The 18,538-nt window shown below is 42.7% G+C and overlaps 1 protein-coding gene and 2 long non-coding RNA genes across 3 annotated transcripts in view; all 3 read left to right on the top strand.

Moving 5' to 3' along the window:
- Positions 1–18,538, top strand: part of phtf1 (putative homeodomain transcription factor 1) — a 47,859-nt gene that overhangs the window by 17,455 nt on the left and 11,866 nt on the right. The gene's annotated exons all lie outside the window — the stretch shown is intronic.
- LOC136951395 (uncharacterized) lies at positions 3,451–5,056 on the top strand. The gene is made up of 3 exons (XR_010877755.1): positions 3,451–3,512; positions 4,165–4,290; positions 4,516–5,056. It is a non-coding gene; the product is annotated as an uncharacterized lncRNA (long non-coding RNA).
- On the top strand, positions 16,123–18,230 carry LOC136950337 (uncharacterized). Its single transcript, XR_010877486.1, has 3 exons — positions 16,123–16,184; positions 16,837–16,962; positions 17,188–18,230. It is a non-coding gene; the product is annotated as an uncharacterized lncRNA (long non-coding RNA).

Raw genomic sequence — 18,538 nt, forward strand, 5'->3', positions numbered from 1 at the left:
AGTCAAACTGTTGGGTGTCATTATTGACGAAACACTGTCATGGTCCACTCAGATTAAAAATTAGAAGGAGTGCTCATCTGCTAACCAACACAACAATTAGACTACTCATACAATCTCTAGTTCTGTCAAATCTGGACTACTGTCCTGTTATCTGGTCTAGTGCATCAAAGCAGGAACTTAATAAACTTCAGCTTGCTCCGAACAGAGCGGCAAGACTAACACTTGACTGCTCTGTCAGGAGTAGTGTGGAGGATATGCATGCCAGGCTGTCATGGGTGAGGGTGGATGAAAGACTGGCATGCAGCCTTATTCTGTTCTTAAATAATGTCTATTTCTCACAGAAACCCGTCAGTTTGTCTCTACAGCTATCACATGTAAATGAGACACAGTTTTAATACTAGACAGGCACTAAGTGGTCACTTTACTCTTCCTCTACCCAGAACCAATGCACTTAAGAAAACGGTAATGTACAGAGCTATTGCATACTGGAATGTGCTCCCCTCATATTTGACTCTAACAAGAAATACATGTGATTTCAAAAGGAAACTTAAGGCAGCAATAATCAGAAATGAAATTAGAGTAGATTAGGTTATTATTTTAGGACAGACAACAATGATGTTTTAAGTCTGTTTTTGTTTGTTATTTTATTTTTACTGTAAATGTTGTTTTCTAAGTTTGTGTTTTTGTTCACCAACATTGATCATGTTGTACTGCATGTTATGATTTATATTGTAATGTTTTCTGCCTGAATCCCAGGAATAATAGTCTCCACTACGGTGTAGACTTATGGGGATCCTTAATAAACATAAACATAAACGGAGGCGTTGCCTCGACATACCAACTGAGGCACTGTATCGACATACCAACTGAGGCTTTGCTCGACGTACCAACTGAGGCGTTTGCCTCGACATACCATGAGGCGTTGCCTCGACAGGCTCACATCCACAGTCCATGCTCCTATGGTTCTTCCCTTTGGCACTTATTTTGGTTGTTCACAATATGTGCTTCATGTGTTGGCTACCCGCAATGTTTTTGGGGCTATCTTGTTGTTATTATCAGTGACCTATGCACTTTGTAAAGCTCTCTCTTGGAAGTCGCTTAAGCGTCTGCTAAATGAATAAATGTAAATGTAAGATGATAGCGTCCTCATGTGATCCACTGACGTGCGGTGATGTCAGTAAGAGGCTAGGCACTGAGTTATGAAAGCCAGATTACCTAATTTACTGTTAGGTAGGGTGACCAGATTTGAGTTTGTGAAAAACTCGAATCTCAAATCCAAAACTTGTAGTTTGTGAAAGACCCAGAGAAACACATATCCGACGAGGCAAAATCCCGGACAATTTTGGAATCCCTGCCGGACGCATTTTTTAGGTCTCAAAAAGAGGACATGTCCGGGTAAAAGAGGACGTCTGGTCACACTACTGTTACTGGCTTATATGTAAAAAACAGTAAACGCAGTAAACGGTACAAGCAGTAGCCTACAGCCGCTGACTATTAGCACAGCCACATAGCCAATCTTTTATTCCATACCAGTCAGTTTGAAACGATCGAAAAAAAATTGTCCCTTTTGCTGCAGTAGTCCATTTAAGTCTGGCGTAGACCTCCCTCTTGCTGTTAACTCTTTTTTTGAATAAAATCGATCTTGGAGTAATTCCTCAACTCTGTGATATCGGCACACACCGCTGCTGTCATTTTGACTTGAATTTCGCGGGGATTACGTTTACAATGTAGCTGGTGTAATGACGTCAGCTGCGCAAATGTCCAGTAATATCTCGATTTTAATTGGTCCATGTTTGATACGTAACGTAGGTGATTACTGGCATAACATATTTACGTGCAAAGGCACAGCAGAGTTGTGCTTTTCTACGTACATTTTGAAGAATACAGTATCAGTTTTTCGCTTGTCGTCCGCAGTGAATGGCTGTTTATTCTACAATTTTTGTTGTATAAAGATTATGCAACTGCTACATTTGTCATCGTAACATCTAAACAATTGGAATAACACACATATTGTATATATAAATCACAAGACTAAACAGTAAAAATATAAATACAAGTTTATTAAATAAAATGATTTAATAAACATTTTTACGTTTGGCAGTGCCTACCTTGCCTACCCAGACTGCACGACACTGATGTGATGCTTTAGTTATTGGCTGTTTTAGCGTTTCCACCAAACAACAGTGCCACCCTCAGGCTGACAGTAATATTTCAGTGAAGCTGACCTGGCTATGGAGCATTCATAAAATATGTATAACATTTTTTAATTTTAAGTATTTTAATTTGAATGTATATTGTCACACTGTGAGTGAAACAGTTAGTGAAGCATGTAAAAAATATTTTGTAAACATTTATATTGTATTTTTGTTACTATGATTTATGGCATGTTTCAAGTGCACCTACGGAACGAGCTCCAACATAAGCCTGTGCTCTGGTATTTTCTTTTGGGTAACAGGTGTGGGACTGAACTGTGAGCACTCTGCAAGGACTCAAAGGATAGTGTAATGTTCTCTTCTGTGCATGGTTTGAACAAAACAAGAACGTTTAATATTCTGATATTAATGTGATGTGATTGGTAGTACCATAAGTGATTTTTGAGTGAAAGGTGCATTTACAAATTTGGTAGTGAAGTAGGCCTACCTTTAAGAGGACTGATATTTATATTCATTGTATTTCAATGATTTCCTTTTGTCATCATTCATGTGTTTCTAGAGAAATGTCATAGGTGATTTAAACTGATCGTAAAGTTTCTCTAGTGGAGGCTTGAAAATAATAGTACCGGTAACTGGATATTGCCATATTTACACTTCATTGGTAAGCGTTTATATATTTCAGCCAGCTCACAATTCAGCTGCTGGGAACCCAGGTTCTAGTTTATCTTTATATTGATTAAATGTCCCATATGGCTAAGAAAAGTGTTACACACACCTACAGCGACGTAAAGTATGTACAATCACATATTTACAAACATACTCTCTCTCACACACACACATACACACACATACAGTCATATTTACAAACTCGCGTGCACACACACAGTGACCACACAACACTCGTTCGCTGAGTCACTCACGCACACACACACAGATGCATTCTTCTGTATGCAGACACACACACTCACACATGCACACTCAGTAAACAAAAACTGGGAGTCAGGTGGCTGAGCGGTTAGGGAATCGGGCTAGTAATCAGAAGGTTGCTGGTTCGATTCCCCGGCCGTGCAAAATGATGTTGTTGTCGTGCAAAATGATGTTGCAAGGCACTTCACCTTACTTGCCTCGGGGGAATGTCCCTGTACTTACTGTAAGTTGCTCTGGATAAGAGCGTCTGCTAAATGACTAAATGTAAATGTAAACACATGTACTCTGTCACACACGCTCCCTTACTCACAGCTAGTTTCCTGCTCCTTCCCCCAGATAAACCTGTAACTCAAGATGGAAAAGAAACCCAACAAGAAAGAAGAACTGAACATAGTGAACAATGTTCTGAAGCTCGCAACTAAACTCATGAAAGTAAGTAACCCTCAGCAATCGTCTTGTTAAAAAATTAAGATGTATTCCGTTTGCAGACGGGTTTATCCATGCAATGTACAGAGGGGGATTTGAACCTGCAACCTATGGTTTAGTAGCAGTCACTACCACTGAGCTACTGTATCCCCATCCCCTGTATCACTGGTCTTCATCTTTCACCAGGGACTGACTCATTTGTTACAGAGTTAGTACTGTAACTACTGTAACTGTGTCATTTTCAATTAACTGATGCATGGTAGGTGTAATAGTTAAAGTGCATCCGGAAAGTTTTCAAGGCGCTTCACTTTTTCCACGTTACAGGTGTATTCCAAAATGGATTACATGTATTTTTTTCCTCAACATTCTACACACAATACCCATAATAATAACGTGAAACAAGCTTTTTTTAAATGTTTGCAAATCTATAAAAAATTCTTTAACATACATTTTTCACTTTGTCAAAAACAAGTCAGAATTCAACTTAAGATCCAAAGAGCTTGTATTTTCTTAAATGTATTTTATGTCTGTGATTCCAATACGTTCCGTGCTTTATCATGTCTGCCCTCTCCCCCTCCATTCCCATCTCCCTCAACCCACCCTCCTAACCCCTCCCCTACCCCAATCCCCGCTCCCCTTACTCCCCTCCTCCCCCCAGGAGTTGGACATCCCCTTCCGGCTGCTGGGTCTGACGGTGAACCCCCTGGTGTACAACATCACCCGGGTGGTCATCCTGTCAGCCCTGTCCGCCGTGGTCAGCGACCTGCTGGGCTTCAATATCAGGGTGAGCTCCTCCCCCTTCCCTCCCCCCCACTGGTCTACAATTAGTGAGCATGTCGAATGTACAACCTCCAATGCAGGAGTTAGTCTAGAACTAGGTTGCGATGCTCCCCAGGAAACAGGCCCTAGCACCTCCCTGTAGAGCGCGTCAACATTCACCATACAGCGTTCTTCGAGAGGGAATCTTTGAGCTGATGTTGCTTCCTCTCTTTCTCGTCCGTTCCCCCAGCTGTGGAAGATCAAGCCTTGATGGGAACGTGCCAAACCAAACCACTGAGTGTTGGACACTGGAAAACTGGACCAGCCCCTGATGCCTGTCCAGACGGGGCCAGCCGACCTTTGACCTTTTGGCCTGTCTGTTCTGAGAGTGTGCGTACCTACTGACCCTCCACCCCTGCTTCTCCGTAGCTTCCCTGGCCCCTCGGAGCACCAGATCTCCATGGACCACCGCTCGCTTCGGCCCCTCTGTGACAAATCCCTTCTCCCTGTCCCTGGATGCTGCTAGCTCTCCCTGGACACTCTGTTAGCTGTCCCTGATGGATGTCCTGGACAACGCTGGCTGTCCCTGTTATCTCTTGTTGGGATGGATGCTACTCGGGTTGCCATGACTACCGTACCTCGGTGTCCCCTTCGTCCCTAGCATGTCACAGCAGCCGCTGGCTGGCCAGACCAGCGCCAAGACGCCTGAACATCACTCTTACCAGTCTTCCTTCTCTGGCTTCTCGTCTGTCAAACTAGTTGCCAATGGGTGCCTTTCCCCCCAAAAATGGGTTGTGTGATTGTTTGGTTAAGACAAATGAATGTGTTCTAGATCCGAAATAGGCGGTGGTGGTGGAAGTCTGCAGTGGCATATTACCGGTAGTGAAAGCAAAACGTCACGGTTATGGCGTGACCATGTGTGACCTTTTAGGCGTCATCGAGGTTACGCGACGGTATGTAGACTAGGTCACTGTGCTCCATGTGCTAAAATGTGAAAGCGATGTCAGCGAAACACTACACGGATTAACAAGATGTTATTAACTGCATTGATGCTTCTTTTTATTTAAGGGGAACCAGAGCGCTTTATTTATTTGCAGTTTCAGCGTTGCAATTACTTGCCGAGTGGTATCTACAGAACTACATTCTTGGGGCGAAATCGATTGCTTTTGTATTGAAGACCAATATTCATCAAAGATACTATGCACAGGCGAGATGATTTTGTACGTGCAACATAATAGGAATGTTTGCCTCAATCTTTTGGAAGATAAATAAATTGTCCTTTTTTTAAGAACAGCTGACTTGTCTGTGTTTAGTTCATGTTTTATTTGCCTCTGCAATAATATCCCAGCAGGCTCTGGGAAGATGTGTAATATACATTTAGAAGCTGTTTATTTAGTGACTTCCACTAAAGATGGAGAAGTGAGTAAACACAAGAGGGATGTTGGATGTTGGGGGCAGTGAGTTTTTCACTCATTAATTACCCAGACTGGGGCATCCCACCATAGTGTAATTTGTCACGCAATAGTTTCATAATAAACCGAAAATATTTGTACCCTTCTGGAAAATGTACATCAACCCTTGAAAAAGGACGGCTTGTCATCTCTGAATAATCTGATGATGATACCTGCACAGTTCTGGGGGTTTCATCAAAGACTGTATTCAACAAGTTTCTATATCCTTGTTTTTTTAAAGTTCAGGGGACACTTTGACTGAGGATTTCCAGAACATACTCTCTGTCAATGTGATATGAAAAACAATGAGAATGGGAACTGATTTTTTTCTTATCTGGCCATTTTCCTCTTTCCAAGAATGAAGCAAAGCACTCAATGTTTTGGTGTCCACACTTTTGCACATATAGTTTAATCTGCCATCTTTCATTGAACAATTGAGTCCTCCATACACACTGTTGTTGCAGGTATTAAACAATCATAGACATCGCTGAGGTACCTAAAAGACACCATCTATTTGGAAAGATTCTATCGGTCTGATCTGAGTTCTTTACTTTGATAGATACCATCCACAAAAAGGCACAGATCAAGTGTTCTGCGTATGTTTTCTTCATGCAGACCACGATGGTATTGGCTGTAGACTCGTCTGTTCTGCTCTGGAGCTGTAGAATGTGAGACCTTGCTAGTCCAAGGAGGACAAAAGGAACTCCACCTGCATTTCTAGGTTCCCAAGGACTTCTCCAGACATAATCTCAGGACAGCCATATAGATGGTGCTCAAAATCAAAGATGGCGTCCATCCATGACTGCATCTGGCTCTGAGAACACATTGAGACATCCAAAACATTTAGTACTGTAAATCTACAAAGACACAGTGAACACTGTCCAGGTAGAGTGTGTGAAGGGGAGAGAAAGAAAGAGTGTGAGACAGAGAGAAAGAGACTGCACCTTGATTCTTAATAAAAAGTTCTCAGATCTCTGGCTCCAGCTCTGTCCTGGTGGTCTGATGGACAGAATGACCCCAAAGAGCAGATGGAGGAATCCATTGGGCCTCTGGAGTAGCAGTAGAGAGACATGAGAGATGAGACACAGTCAACATAACAATAGGACTACAGAATGGTGGGTTGGACCAGCCAATAAGATTACACTATTATGTTTGTGTCTCTTACTGGGGCAGCATGGACTGTCTTGCCCTCCAAAAGGCCGAGCAGGATCATTTCAAAGAACAAATCAAGGAAATTGATTTGGGTGATCTGAAATCAAACAAGTGCATATTTTAAAGAACAGTGTGACACAAAATGACAAAAAGACCAAAAACCTTCATCACAACCTCATTCATTGCTATGGAATGACTGGAATCTGATCTGCTGTCTGGCTACACCTACTCCTGATTGGCTAATTTCCTCCATCATAGCCTGTCTGTTTCCTGGCTCATTGATGAAGGAGACCAGGCGGTCATAGGCTTGCTGAAAGTCCCTCACATCCTCAAAACAGAAACGTAATAAAACTCACACCTCAAACTTCTTATTGAGTACAAAACACTAAGACTCATTGCCCTCTCTCTTTCTCTCTCGCGGTATTGTGAATTCTGTAGTTACCTGGTTATTGAGCTGAACCAGTAGACCAAGAACCATCCGCCCAGCATGGCTGATGTAGTTAAGGGACTTGTTGGTGTTGGTCAGATCCTGGAAAATATTGGAGAACCATCGGGACACTGTATCTACATGAAGTAAAATGTAGAGACTCATGACAAATACTGTTTCTCGTTACCTTAAAGGTATTGCGGAGGGCAGCCAGTTTACCCTCAAAATCTGTGGTCCCTTTGTAGGCAAAATAGCTTCTGTATCAAGAAAATGAAATACTCATTGATATCGTGAGATGTACTGAAGAAGCACTTTAGGTTTCATTCTGTACACAGGAGAGTAGCAGGACTATTTTCATCCAGTATTCCTATAGAACTTACTGCATCAGGGGCACCTCCACAATTGGTTCCTCCACAATGTCCTCCTCAATATCCTGCAACACAAAAGCAACATTTGTCTCAATCTCAAGGCACCTTTCACTCAGTGGCCAGTGGAGTCACTGGCAGAGGTACAAGCCCATGTAAATGGAAAGACATTTTACCTGAGGAGTGTCGTCAAAGTGGGGAGAAGGAGCCGGGGGAGGAGGAGAGCCGTGAGGAGAGCGAGGTGGAGGAGGGTCACTGAAGGTGGACTCTGTGTTGGAGCGAGACCAGCTCGCCGTCCGTGTCTCACCTGCTGCCTCGGCGAAGCCCTCGAAAGTGGTCTTCACGTCCACCTCCTGTGGTTAGGAAACACAGAACATCTTTAGACGTTTAGTACACCGTTAAACAGTGACGACTCTCAACCGAACAAGACGTTTCGACAAGGATAGTGTCGTGCACCTGGCCATCCTCAAAGTACAAGAACTCCTTTCTTATGTTGATGCAGTAGGACGTCACGTGACTCATCTCTCTATCGAGTAACTAGGGAGGACAAAGCAGAACTCATCAGTTTATTACTAACTGATATCAAATCTGTGTCAAGCTGTCAACACTGAAGCAGCGTTGATGTCCGCTTGTGAACATTAGGTGTTCGACTGACCTGCACCCCTGTGACCTCCTGTTTGATGGTAGACACAGCCACCAATCCCTGAAAAAGACACACAGGAATACATTCAGTTTCCTCCAGGAACCGTAGGATCAGCCAGATGCTCTGGTTGGTGGCCTGTTCAGTCCTCAGTATTCTCTCACCTCAGGGGTCAGAAAGTCAATGTGGAGCTGTCTCTTCCACCACAGCTGGGTCCGTTGGTCCATGACTACACTGATCTTCTGCTCAACCTCCTCCAGGGTCTGTAAAGAGAGGGTTCCCTTAATATAAATGCAACATGTTGGGGATTGAACTTCAGTCTCCTAATTGCTAAGCCAAACATACCAAGACCGAAAAGACATCCTTTGTTCCAAGGTTGAGATTAGAGCTTGTAACTCGCAGACAGGGCTGACTCATTAAGTGCGTTTCCACACTACCACGTTACCGTTGTGTGTGTGTGTGTGTGTGTGTGTAGTGGTCAATACAGAATCAGAGAAGTCCACATGACAGAGTTGTCTGAATTACCTGCAGTCGTCCGGTATTGCGCCTGGTGTTTGTGAAAACTGAGCCGTTCCAAGTATCCATGAGGGGTAGGTCCTCCTCAAAGAGTTCCTCCTTGTGGAACCTCTTAGATTTCTCCTCACTCAGGGAAGAGGCGTCCTTCTCCGGCTCAGGCAAGACAGGCTGCACAACAAGAGCCAAACAGTCACCCTAACTTGCAATTTAACACACTGTCCTTTGAAACAATCCTTTCAATCCTGTCTGTTTTGGTTTTCATTGTACTGCCGTGGCATACAAATAAGTGTAGATGCTAATAGTTTGGGCTTCTCATTCAGTTTATTTCGATGTTACTAAGATTACCTGTCCTCTGGAAAGGGTCAAAGCCTCCAAAGTCATTTTCCCAGCTACGGTGAGGTACACTTTGGGAAACTGTTTGGGCCAAACAGGGGCCATGAAGAAAGTCTGTGGCAGGGAAGATATTAAGACAATCAAGTACATCCTCTTGGTTGAGGGTGACTTCATGATTTAAACCAGTTTATTATTTATTTTTAATCTCCAGACAGTAAATAATGGACTAAGAATATGGAATGTGGAGTGAAATAGTTACCAGATTGTCCAGAGATATTAAGATGCTCAGTACCAGCTTCCCAGCATGAGTCAGTTTGAGAACCGGCATGGGTGAAGGAGCCTTCATGGCAGAGAGAAAAGTTAGAGAATCTTAGGACTTGTATGGAAAATCGTTATTTGTGTCGAGTATATTATCAGTGTGTTACGATGACATAACTAGCTATTGCTATTTGCCCATGTTCTTAGTGATACGTCTATGCACCCTCTCAAACCGCTAACCCCAAACAGAGGAGACTTACAGGAAGCCACACTGGCCTGTAAAGGACCAGTGGTCCAGACAGAGGGCTGAACAGAGGGAGCAGCAGCTCCTCCTCAATGACCTGAGGAGGAAGAGGACAGTAGGTGGAGGAGGTTTTTAATGACAGTCCAGCATGAAACAAGCAAACAGTAATCATGTTGTCCCCCCGCCAGTGATGTACTGTAGTTCCACCCTTGGGTCAGTCAGTGACCAGACCGCCCCCTAGTGGATTAAAGTCCACATTACTGTGTGACAACCTGATGCACACATGGAGACCGATCCATACTGTCCTCCCGATTCCATTGTGATGGGGGATAAAGGAATTGGTATGAACAAGCATCCATTAATGGTGAGATACAATCTAGTAGGTTGTGTTGTCTTACAGTGCTGGTTCTTCTGCATTGGCCATTCTCTGAAGAATTAAACCTTGATCTTGGTGAGTGGTCTGGAGTTTGGCCCTGGTCTGAAGATCTTTGCCTCGACTGAAAAGGTCAAAATGTTTAGGCCTTTAGGAGCATTATTTAAATCACACAGGTATAAACTGTAACCAGAGATAGGATGTGATGTAGTAGGTTTTGTTGCTCAACTGTACAGTCTTTGTCCTTTCCTGTGGGGGACTGAGGGCTCTTTCTCCACTGCCCAAAGATCTGTTTCAGAGGCTTTAGTTTACGTTTGTTTGACTTGGCCTTCTTCGTGACTTTCTCTACCTTCATCAGACGGTGTCTACCGCCATCAGCTGAGAGGGAACTTTCTGATAGTTTGAACACAAAAAAGAATGGAATTAGCGATGTATCGTGAATTGTGTTTGTTATCCGGCAACTAGTTGTCCAAGGGCTCCTTAAACACTTACCATAATCTGTATCATCGTTTGTCTTCGCTGAGGAGGCAGACTTTCTTTTCATAGACACACAACAAGTCAGAAGGGAGAATAGGTGAAGAAATCTTGTAAGTGACTCTCCACTAGAGACCCCTGGGTCACTTTGGGCCTGACCCATTAAGCCAATAAATTGTTTTGATCTCAAATGTAAATAATCAAATAACTATTGCTATCTGTAATGAGAAACTAACTCTGCTATTTCATGATCTAACTGAAAACTCTGAAACTTCGAATTAAAGCTCAAGTTGTAGATGACATCATAATTGCAAGGCTCATTGTGACATAATGTCCATCATGTGTGAAAAAAAAATCAAGTTGTTTACAAATTAAACTAGTCCGCTTTCAAGTATTCCAACGTGATATCAAAGGAACATAATAAATTACAGTAACACATTACAGTTTTTCACAATTGTTAACACACGTTTCTCAAAACAATAACGGCTTTCTCAAAACTGCACACACAAAACTGAAAAGCTCACACACAAAATGCTAAACCTGACACTCCTTTGCAAGATGACTCTTTGCCATCAAATCTCTTACCTGTTCACAAAATGCACTACCAAGCATTCACAGCACACAGTAGTGCAAAATTGAAAACACAATTCTAGAAATGGAACACACCATACGAATGACTCTGGGGAATCAGCCATTTCAACTTTTGTAAAATGTCTCAGTGTAGGCCTAATTTTTTCTAACATAAAACAGCACACATATGCGGCAAAAAAAGTTTTATTTCTGAACAGTACAGTACTGTCAACGGGCCTGCTCAACCCATTGCAGCACACAAAGTGATGTTCCCATCACGCTGGCCGGGGACCTCAACAATGGCGCGCTGGCCAATGACATTTCTGCCCCGGTGCCTCCTCTTCACCAGGTTGAATCCAACCTCATCAATGAATATGTATTCATATAGCTCATTAGCTGTGTCATGCTCCTGGATCCGCTGGAACAGACAGCATGATAATAATGCAAGTTATAGTATGGACACAGATGGGTCAACGCAGTGGACTACAGTGAGACACTGTAGAAAAGGAACAATATTGGATTACTGGTACAATACATGCGTGTCAGTGCTGAATGTATGGGACTTACAAGCACAAACTCTTGCCGTAACTCCTTGATGTGGTCTGTGTTTCAGTCGAATAGGACCCTGTACACTTGTTTCATCCGCATGGCATTCCTGGGGCATTCCTTTCCCCCATGTTTCTGAATGTGACATGGTCAGCCAGGATCCACGAACCATTTTCACAATGTCAGTCTCCTGTTCGGCTGTGAAAGTGCATGTTCTTCCTCCACGGTGTGGTTCTCTTTCAGTTCTGCAAAATACAAATACAGTGAGCACACTGTATTCTATTGATATGCAGTATTTCAGTACACAAGGCAAATATAATTCATACCTGTTCTCTATTCTAAAGGTTCTAATGATGGCCAGCCTCCCTCATGCTCAAACCATGGTTGAGCACATGGTCAACCATGGTGGCCCGAATCTCATTGGAGATCACCGTTCTCTTTCTTCTTTCTCCTCCTCCTCCTTCTTCTTCTCCTCTTCCTCCTCCTCCTTCTTGTCATCCTCCTCTTCCTCCTCCTTATCCTCCTCCTTGTCATCCTCTCCCTCCTCTTCCTTGTCCTCTTCCTTGTCCTCTTCCTTTTAATTCTGCAGTCCTGCAGCAAATTGCTCACCAGACCTAAGATTTGAATATTTGTGTGTTGTAGGTTGATGCTTTGAGAGCTTTACTTGAGAAGTGTGTTTAACAACTGAACATTGTGTGTAGTGTTTTGACAACAAGGTGATGTGTAATTGACATCAGTGTGTAAACAAGGAAAGTCAGAGTCTAATGCAGATAAGGGAGTGTGAAGTAGTGCCAAATTGGGTCGAGCAATTGGTACATGAAGTGAAGGTTGTGAAAATTGTGCCAAAGTGTTGCTTTTTGTGTGTTAACAATTGTGAAAAACTGTAATGAGGTGCTTCAACTAGAGTTAAAGCTGGTTAATGAATGGATCTTGGAAAATAAGATGAAGTTGAATGTTTTAAAAACTAAATGCATGGTTATAGGTTCTAAATATTCTCTCCGGACAGATCAGAAATTAAGCCTCTCTTTAAAGGGTGCTACTATGGAGCAGGTCAAAGAAGTCAAACTGTTGGGTGTCATTATTGACGAAACACTGTCATGGTCCACTCAGATTAAAAATTAGAAGGAGTGCTCATCTGCTAACCAACACAACAATTAGACTACTCATACAATCTCTAGTTCTGTCAAATCTGGACTACTGTCCTGTTATCTGGTCTAGTGCATCAAAGCAGGAACTTAATAAACTTCAGCTTGCTCCGAACAGAGCGGCAAGACTAACACTTGACTGCTCTGTCAGGAGTAGTGTGGAGGATATGCATGCCAGGCTGTCATGGGTGAGGGTGGATGAAAGACTGGCATGCAGCCTTATTCTGTTCTTAAATAATGTCTATTTCTCACAGAAACCCGTCAGTTTGTCTCTACAGCTATCACATGTAAATGAGACACAGTTTTAATACTAGACAGGCACTAAGTGGTCACTTTACTCTTCCTCTACCCAGAACCAATGCACTTAAGAAAACGGTAATGTACAGAGCTATTGCATACTGGAATGTGCTCCCCTCATATTTGACTCTAACAAGAAATACATGTGATTTCAAAAGGAAACTTAAGGCAGCAATAATCAGAAATGAAATTAGAGTAGATTAGGTTATTATTTTAGGACAGACAACAATGATGTTTTAAGTCTGTTTTTGTTTGTTATTTTATTTTTACTGTAAATGTTGTTTTCTAAGTTTGTGTTTTTGTTCACCAACATTGATCATGTTGTACTGCATGTTATGATTTATATTGTAATGTTTTCTGCCTGAATCCCAGGAATAATAGTCTCCACTACGGTGTAGACTTATGGGGATCCTTAATAAACATAAACATAAACGGAGGCGTTGCCTCGACATACCAACTGAGGCACTGTATCGACATACCAACTGAGGCTTTGCTCGACGTACCAACTGAGGCGTTTGCCTCGACATACCATGAGGCGTTGCCTCGACAGGCTCACATCCACAGTCCATGCTCCTATGGTTCTTCCCTTTGGCACTTATTTTGGTTGTTCACAATATGTGCTTCATGTGTTGGCTACCCGCAATGTTTTTGGGGCTATCTTGTTGTTATTATCAGTGACCTATGCACTTTGTAAAGCTCTCTCTTGGAAGTCGCTTAAGCGTCTGCTAAATGAATAAATGTAAATGTAAGATGATAGCGTCCTCATGTGATCCACTGACGTGCGGTGATGTCAGTAAGAGGCTAGGCACTGAGTTATGAAAGCCAGATTACCTAATTTACTGTTAGGTAGGGTGACCAGATTTGAGTTTGTGAAAAACTCGAATCTCAAATCCAAAACTTGTAGTTTGTGAAAGACCCAGAGAAACACATATCCGACGAGGCAAAATCCCGGACAATTTTGGAATCCCTGCCGGACGCATTTTTTAGGTCTCAAAAAGAGGACATGTCCGGGTAAAAGAGGACGTCTGGTCACACTACTGTTACTGGCTTATATGTAAAAAACAGTAAACGCAGTAAACGGTACAAGCAGTAGCCTACAGCCGCTGACTATTAGCACAGCCACATAGCCAATCTTTTATTCCATACCAGTCAGTTTGAAACGATCGAAAAAAAATTGTCCCTTTTGCTGCAGTAGTCCATTTAAGTCTGGCGTAGACCTCCCTCTTGCTGTTAACTCTTTTTTTGAATAAAATCGATCTTGGAGTAATTCCTCAACTCTGTGATATCGGCACACACCGCTGCTGTCATTTTGACTTGAATTTCGCGGGGATTACGTTTACAATGTAGCTGGTGTAATGACGTCAGCTGCGCAAATGTCCAGTAATATCTCGATTTTAATTGGTCCATGTTTGATACGTAACGTAGGTGATTACTGGCATAACATATTTACGTGCAAAGGCACAGCAGAGTTGTGCTTTTCTACGTACATTTTGAAGAATACAGTATCAGTTTTTCGCTTGTCGTCCGCAGTGAATGGCTGTTTATTCTACAATTTTTGTTGTATAAAGATTATGCAACTGCTACATTTGTCATCGTAACATCTAAACAATTGGAATAACACACATATTGTATATATAAATCACAAGACTAAACAGTAAAAATATAAATACAAGTTTATTAAATAAAATGATTTAATAAACATTTTTACGTTTGGCAGTGCCTACCTTGCCTACCCAGACTGCACGACACTGATGTGATGCTTTAGTTATTGGCTGTTTTAGCGTTTCCACCAAACAACAGTGCCACCCTCAGGCTGACAGTAATATTTCAGTGAAGCTGACCTGGCTATGGAGCATTCATAAAATATGTATAACATTTTTTAATTTTAAGTATTTTAATTTGAATGTATATTGTCACACTGTGAGTGAAACAGTTAGTGAAGCATGTAAAAAATATTTTGTAAACATTTATATTGTATTTTTGTTACTATGATTTATGGCATGTTTCAAGTGCACCTACGGAACGAGCTCCAACATAAGCCTGTGCTCTGGTATTTTCTTTTGGGTAACAGGTGTGGGACTGAACTGTGAGCACTCTGCAAGGACTCAAAGGATAGTGTAATGTTCTCTTCTGTGCATGGTTTGAACAAAACAAGAACGTTTAATATTCTGATATTAATGTGATGTGATTGGTAGTACCATAAGTGATTTTTGAGTGAAAGGTGCATTTACAAATTTGGTAGTGAAGTAGGCCTACCTTTAAGAGGACTGATATTTATATTCATTGTATTTCAATGATTTCCTTTTGTCATCATTCATGTGTTTCTAGAGAAATGTCATAGGTGATTTAAACTGATCGTAAAGTTTCTCTAGTGGAGGCTTGAAAATAATAGTACCGGTAACTGGATATTGCCATATTTACACTTCATTGGTAAGCGTTTATATATTTCAGCCAGCTCACAATTCAGCTGCTGGGAACCCAGGTTCTAGTTTATCTTTATATTGATTAAATGTCCCATATGGCTAAGAAAAGTGTTACACACACCTACAGCGACGTAAAGTATGTACAATCACATATTTACAAACATACTCTCTCTCACACACACACATACACACACATACAGTCATATTTACAAACTCGCGTGCACACACACAGTGACCACACAACACTCGTTCGCTGAGTCACTCACGCACACACACACAGATGCATTCTTCTGTATGCAGACACACACACTCACACATGCACACTCAGTAAACAAAAACTGGGAGTCAGGTGGCTGAGCGGTTAGGGAATCGGGCTAGTAATCAGAAGGTTGCTGGTTCGATTCCCCGGCCGTGCAAAATGATGTTGTTGTCGTGCAAAATGATGTTGCAAGGCACTTCACCTTACTTGCCTCGGGGGAATGTCCCTGTACTTACTGTAAGTTGCTCTGGATAAGAGCGTCTGCTAAATGACTAAATGTAAATGTAAACACATGTACTCTGTCACACACGCTCCCTTACTCACAGCTAGTTTCCTGCTCCTTCCCCCAGATAAACCTGTAACTCAAGATGGAAAAGAAACCCAACAAGAAAGAAGAACTGAACATAGTGAACAATGTTCTGAAGCTCGCAACTAAACTCATGAAAGTAAGTAACCCTCAGCAATCGTCTTGTTAAAAAATTAAGATGTATTCCGTTTGCAGACGGGTTTATCCATGCAATGTACAGAGGGGGATTTGAACCTGCAACCTATGGTTTAGTAGCAGTCACTACCACTGAGCTACTGTATCCCCATCCCCTGTATCACTGGTCTTCATCTTTCACCAGGGACTGACTCATTTGTTACAGAGTTAGTACTGTAACTACTGTAACTGTGTCATTTTCAATTAACTGATGCATGGTAGGTGTAATAGTTAAAGTGCATCCGGAAAGTTTTCAAGGCGCTTCACTTTTTCCACGTTACAGGTGTATTCCAAAATGGATTACATGTATTTTTTTCCTCAACATTCTACACACAATACCCATAATAATAACGTGAAACAAGCTTTTTTTAAATGTTTGCAAATCTATAAAAAATTCTTTAACATACATTTTTCACTTTGTCAAAAACAAGTCAGAATTCAACTTAAGATCCAAAGAGCTTGTATTTTCTTAAATGTATTTTATGTCTGTGATTCCAATACGTTCCGTGCTTTATCATGTCTGCCCTCTCCCCCTCCATTCCCATCTCCCTCAACCCACCCTCCTAACCCCTCCCCTACCCCAATCCCCGCTCCCCTTACTCCCCTCCTCCCCCCAGGAGTTGGACATCCCCTTCCGGCTGCTGGGTCTGACGGTGAACCCCCTGGTGTACAACATCACCCGGGTGGTCATCCTGTCAGCCCTGTCCGCCGTGGTCAGCGACCTGCTGGGCTTCAATATCAGGGTGAGCTCCTCCCCCTTCCCTCCCCCCCACTGGTCTACAATTAGTGAGCATGTCGAATGTACAACCTCCAATGCAGGAGTTAGTCTAGAACTAGGTTGCGATGCTCCCCAGGAAACAGGCCCTAGCACCTCCCTGTAGAGCGCGTCAACATTCACCATACAGCGTTCTTCGAGAGGGAATCTTTGAGCTGATGTTGCTTCCTCTCTTTCTCGTCCGTTCCCCCAGCTGTGGAAGATCAAGCCTTGATGGGAACGTGCCAAACCAAACCACTGAGTGTTGGACACTGGAAAACTGGACCAGCCCCTGATGCCTGTCCAGACGGGGCCAGCCGACCTTTGACCTTTTGGCCTGTCTGTTCTGAGAGTGTGCGTACCTACTGACCCTCCACCCCTGCTTCTCCGTAGCTTCCCTGGCCCCTCGGAGCACCAGATCTCCATGGACCACCGCTCGCTTCGGCCCCTCTGTGACAAATCCCTTCTCCCTGTCCCTGGATGCTGCTAGCTCTCCCTGGACACTCTGTTAGCTGTCCCTGATGGATGTCCTGGACAACGCTGGCTGTCCCTGTTATCTCTTGTTGGGATGGATGCTACTCGGGTTGCCATGACTACCGTACCTCGGTGTCCCCTTCGTCCCTAGCATGTCACAGCAGCCGCTGGCTGGCCAGACCAGCGCCAAGACGCCTGAACATCACTCTTACCAGTCTTCCTTCTCTGGCTTCTCGTCTGTCAAACTAGTTGCCAATGGGTGCCTTTCCCCCAAAAAATGGGTTGTGTGATTGTTTGGTTAAGACAAATGAATGTGTTCTAGATCCGAAATAGGCGGTGGTGGTGGAATTCTGCAGTGGCATATTACCGGTAGTGAAAGCAAAACGTCACGGTTATGGCGTGACCATGTGTGACCTTTTAGGCGTCATCGAGGTTACGCGACGGTATGTAGACTAGGTCACTGTGCTCCATGTGCTAAAATGTGAAAGCGATGTCAGCGAAACACTACACGGATTAACAAGATGTTATTAACTGCATTGATGCTTCTTTTTATTTAAGGGGAACCAGAGCGCTTTATTTATTTGCAGTTTCAGCGTTGCAATTACTTGCCGAGTGGTATCTACAGAACTACATTCTTGGGGCGAAATCGATTGCTTTTGTATTGAAGACCAATATTCATCAAAGATACTATGCACAGGCGAGATGATTTTGTACGTGCAACATAATAGGAATGTTTGCCTCAATCTTTTGGAAGATAAATAAATTGTCCTTTTTTTAAGAACAGCTGACTTGTCTGTGTTTAGTTCATGTTTTATTTGCCTCTGCAATAATATCCCAGCAGGCTCTGGGAAGATGTGTAATATACATTTAGAAGCTGTTTATTTAGTGACTTCCACTAAAGATGGAGAAGTGAGTAAACACAAGAGGGATGTTGGATGTTGGGGGCAGTGAGTTTTTCACTCATTAATTACCCAGACTGGGGCATCCCACCATAGTGTAATTTGTCACGCAATAGTTTCATAATAAACCGAAAATATTTGTACCCTTCTGGAAAATGTACATCAACCCTTGAAAAAGGACGGCTTGTCATC

The sequence above is a fragment of the Osmerus mordax genome, chromosome 1, assembly GCF_038355195.1.
Source record: "Osmerus mordax isolate fOsmMor3 chromosome 1, fOsmMor3.pri, whole genome shotgun sequence".
NCBI classification, from domain to species: Eukaryota; Metazoa; Chordata; class Actinopteri; order Osmeriformes; family Osmeridae; genus Osmerus; species Osmerus mordax.